General features: G+C 47.3%; 2 non-coding genes across 2 annotated transcripts; both read left to right on the forward strand.

Annotated features, from left to right (window-relative positions):
- The first annotated feature begins 1,901 nt into the window (after positions 1 to 1,901).
- TRNAI-AAU lies at positions 1,902 to 1,975 on the forward strand. The gene has a single exon. It is a non-coding gene; the product is annotated as a tRNA-Ile (tRNA).
- An 88-nt stretch (positions 1,976 to 2,063) lies between these two features.
- TRNAI-AAU lies at positions 2,064 to 2,137 on the forward strand. The gene has a single exon. It is a non-coding gene; the product is annotated as a tRNA-Ile (tRNA).
- The last annotated feature ends 2,891 nt before the right edge of the window (positions 2,138 to 5,028 follow it).

Below are 5,028 nucleotides of genomic sequence, written 5' to 3' on the forward strand. Positions count from 1 at the left end.
GCTTGATCGGTCGAGCCGTGAAGACATACGACTACATCAACCACGTTGTTATAACGCTTTCGCTTTCGGTCTACGAGGGTACGTGGACAACACTCTCCCCTCTCGTTGCTATGCATCACCATGATCTTGCGTGTGCGTAGGAAAATTTTGAAATTACTACGTTCCCCAACACAAAGAGCCTTCCAATGATGATCCAAAATATGTATAAATACCACACAAATGCATGCATGAAGACTTATCATTATACCAGACATTGGGTATTGTCTTTAGGCCTCTTTTGTGCAATTATTCTTTTTGCAAATTTGCAAATAGGTTTTTTGTGTGCAGTTGCATCTTTTTGTGAACTTTTGGGTCAAATATTGGGGGCCTTTATTTCATTGTTGTAGCATTCTTTTGTACTAAAAAGAGTATGTGCATGCCAGAACCGACCAGACTTAATAAACTTTTAAACACGCTAGATTATCCCCTATTTTAACTATGTACACATATACATGCAGATTGATATTGTGAAAAGAGGAGGTATATACTAGATTAGATGATACCTCATGCGATGTCACAAAATAGGATATTTTATTTCTAAATATCATATATACTATACATTAATTATTAAAGATGCTTAAAAGTGAAAAATTTCTACAGACGCAAAAAAATCTTAAAATAAAAGAGAAACCTTCAAACAATTAAATGTGATAAGATTTCAAACTCCCTTAGAATTAAGAATTCATGTGTAAATCAGACGACTATTGATGGACCAAGCTCTCAAATCCGATGTCTATATTGTTTGACGAAAGATTCTAGGATCATACCACAAGATGCTAGCCTCTTGGATGACGAAAGCAAGAAGTGGCTTGAAATGAAGAAGAAGAAGAAGAAGAAGAAGAAGATCAACGAGAAAGATATTGAGGCTTGCAAGGGACACGAAAGATTCTAGGATCATACTGCAAGATGCTAGAAGAAGAAGAAGAAGAAGAAGAAGAAGAAGAAGAAGAAGAAGAAGAAGAAGAAGAAGAAGAAGAAGATCAATGAGAAAGAGATTGAGGCTTGCAAGGGACACGAAAGATTCTAGGATCATACTGCAAGATGCTAGCCTCTTGGATGACGAAAGCAACAAGTGGCTTGAAATGAAGAAGAAGAAGAAGAAGAAGAAGAAGAAGAAGAAGAAGAAGAAGATCAACGAGAAAGATATTGAGGCTTGCAAGGGACACGAAAGATTCTAGGATCATACTGCAAGATGCTAGAAGAAGAAGAAGAAGAAGAAGAAGAAGAAGATGATGATGATGATGAAGAAGAAGAAGAAGAAGAAGAAGAAGATCAATGAGAAAGAGATTGAGGCTTGCAAGGGACACGAAAGATTCTAGGATCATACTGCAAGATGCTAGCCTCTCGGATGACGAAAGCAAGAAGTGGCTCTAAATGAAGAAGAAGAATAAGAAGAAGAAGAAGATCAACGAGAAATAGATTGAGGCTTGCAAGATACACGAAAGATTCTTGGATCATACTGCAAGATGCTAGCCTTTTGGATGACTAAAGCAAGAAGTGGCTCGAAATGAAGAAGAAGAAGATCATCGAGCATAACACAAGACTCGATTGATTCATTCGTGTATCGTCTATCTTGATATGAATTTTTGATTTTTATGTTCGCATGTGTTTGTGTTTTTTTGTGTGTGTGAAATTGTTGAATTTGTTATGAATTGATGTCATACGAGATGGACGTGCATGGCTTTGCATGAACATGGAGGGTCGAAAGTGGGGTTATGGTTGTCCGGAGGACATTTCAAAGGCAGGTTAATGCTTTCCATGGACATTTAAGGGAGCAGATTTGATCAGCCCGGGTGGAAATGCTTTTACTATGCAATTACATTTTAGTTAAATAAATTGTACATTATTAATTGATGTGAGTTGGCCTATTAGCTCAGTTGGTTAGAGCGTGGTCCTAATAAGGCCAAGGTCGCAGGTTGAAGACCTGCATGGGCCAACCTATTTTACTTTTCAATTTTTGTAATCGCTTTTACTATGCAATTACGTTTTACTTAAAAATTATACATTATTTAGGTAAGTGAATTGGCCTATTAGCTCAGCTGGTTAGAGCGTGGTCCTAATAAGGCCAAGGTCGCAGGTTCGAGACCTGCATGGGCCAACGTCCTTTTTTCTTTTCAATTATTTTTCCTTGGGAGTAGTTTCTCGTGCCGATCTTAAAAATTGCACTACTAGCTACGTACATGTCCTTGTAACCTATCACTGTTGCGCCCCGATCAGGCGGATATCTCTCTAAAGCATGTACTACAGTCTACAATACATCGGTACATGCATGAGTGTGTGTCGACATATGTTACCCGTCCGGCCGCCTTCCGTTTCCCCCCTTCCTTCCCCTCGGACAGCTACGTGGCTAGCTTCACATTGTTATCCAAAGAGAAGGATGCCACAGGGCGCCCTGTTGTCCTACAACATGGTTGCTCCAATGATTTGCCATATGCGTGCGTTGTCGTACTGCATGGTGATGTCGCCCGGTGTACTGCTGCGGCTGCATGCAACGTCGTCTTCCAGCATCGGTGGTACACAAGCACCTTGAAGGAAAAAATGTAGGAAGGCATACCTTCAATTCCGAAGCCGGCAAACCTGCACCCCGCTATCCCTAAGGGCATCTCCAGCCGTTGCCCCCCCCCCCCCCCCCAGCACGCATAAAAATCGTCCCCTGGAGGCGAGCCGGCGATACAATCGGCGCTGGGGACGGTTTTGCGCCCAGTCGTCACCCCCGGGCGCCGAAATTGGTCCACTTTGCAGCCCAATTTCGACGAATAAAGGGCCCATATGGGTGAGAATAGGCCCATATTCGGCATGGTTTCGCCGTGTCTTGGCGTTCAATTATCAACAAAATTATTTCTTATCACATATTTCATCACAGAAAAATCAAATACTTCAACAAAATAGTACAACAACAAATAGTTCAATACAAATTATATAGTTCAACAAATAAAAACTCGTATTTCATCACACGGCGTCCTCCTTGAGTCTTCATAGGTGCTCAATCAGATCTTTCTGCAGTTGATGATGCACCTGTGGGTCTCGGATCTCCTGACGCATACTGAGATAGGCAGTCCAAGTTGCCGGTAGATGGTGATCAACTTCGGCTAGAGGACCCTGCCTGTAGTATGGTTCAGTGTCAAACACTGGGTCTTCTTGCTCGCTCTCGATGATCATGTTGTGCAAGATGACACAGCAAGTCATAATCTCCCACATTTGATCTTTGGACCAGGTCTGAGTGGGGTACCGAACAACAGCGAATCGAGATTGGAGCACACCAAATGCCCGCTCGACATCCTTCCTGCAAGCCCCCTGAACTTTCGCAAACCAGGCGTTCTTGCCTCCTGCCGCAGGGTTTGAGATCGTCTTCACAAATGTCGACCATCTCGGATAGATGCCATCTGCTAGGTAGTACCCCTTGTTGTATTGGTGCCCATTGATCTTGAAGTTCACCGGAGGAGAATGGCCCTCAACGAGCTTGGCAAAAACAGGAGAGCACTGCAGCACGTTGATGTCATTGAGAGTTCCTGGCATACCAAAGAAGGAGTGCCAAATCCAGAGGTCCTGTGTGGCTACCGCCTCAAGCACCACACTGCAACCACCTTTGACGCCTTTGTACATCCCCTGCCAACCAAATGGGCAATTCTTCCATTTCCAATGCATGCAGTCGATGCTTCCAAGCATCCCAGGAAATCCTCTTGCTGCATTCTGGGTTAGGATCCGAGCAGTGTCTTCCGCATTGGGTGTTCTCACGTATTGTGGCCCAAACACTGCCACCACTGCCCGACAGAACTTGTAGAAACACTCCATGCTGGTGGACTCGGCCATGCGCCCATAGTCGTCGAGTGAATCACTGGAAGCTCCATATGCAAGCATCCTCATCGCTGTCGTGCACTTCTGGATGGAGGTGAATCCAAGAGCGCCAGTGCAATCCATCTTGCACTTGAAGTAGTTGTCGAACTCCCGGATGGAATTCACAATCCTGAGGAAGAGCTTTCGGCTCATCCGATAACGGCGCCGAAATGTTTCCTCGCCATGAAGTGGAGCATCGGCGAAGTAGTCGGAGTAGAGCATGTAGTAGCCTTCGAGATGATCCCGGTTCTTTGCTTTCACCCGCCCTGGCACCGAGCCACCTCGCCGCGGCTTTTCATTGCTCGCCAGCAGCTGGGCGAGGGCGGCGAGCACCATGAGATGCTCTTCTTCCTGGACGTCGGCCGCGGCTTCCTCCTCCAGCAGCGCGGCGAGCTCTTCCTCGTCATCCGAGTCCATCACCGAGACAGGCAAAACGCCGAACACCTTGCGCTCGGTGGGCGTGTACCCGCCGCTAAACCGCGCCTCCGCGGCCGGAAACGCCCAGCTGCTGTGGGAGGGGCTGCCGCGGCGAAGCGCTGCTATTTTCCGTCGGGGAATGGCTATCTAGCGGAGTAGGGCGGCGGCCGTCGCCGGGATATAGCTAGTGGTGACCGAGGGGAAGAAAACCAGGCGTGCGAGGGCGCGGGGGGTGCGAGGCGAGTCGGGGGAAGAAAACCTTGACTTTTCCCCTGTCGGTGTGGGCCAAGCGTGCTTTTCCCTAGCGCCGGAGCCCCCAACTGCTCCCCAACGCGCCGGGTTCGGCCTGTGACCGCCGGGCGGAAAAAAGGTCCGAACCGGCGATTTTCGGCGTCCTGGGGGCGCGACTGGGCCGTTTTTTCGGCGCCGGCGCCGAAAAAGTGGCCTGGGGAGGCCTGTTGGGGGCGCGGCTGGAGATGCCCTAAGATGGAGAAGGAGGCTGATGACCCCCTGCACCTGCCGCACCTTTAAGATAGACCGACAGCTGCTCCTTCCTTCCTTCCCTCCCTCCGACGAGCTTGCTTATTCTTACCAAATTCGACTGACCCAATTTCATTGGTAAATTCATGCGACTTACATGTAGCTATTGTCGTTGGGTGCACACGTGCGTAGCTCGCGGTTGGTGGTGCATATGCATGCGTGGTCGAGCATGGTTCACATGATCGACTGTGCAACCCA

This window comes from Triticum urartu, chromosome 4 (assembly GCF_003073215.2).
Source record: "Triticum urartu cultivar G1812 chromosome 4, Tu2.1, whole genome shotgun sequence".
NCBI lineage: Eukaryota > Viridiplantae > Streptophyta > Magnoliopsida > Poales > Poaceae > Triticum > Triticum urartu.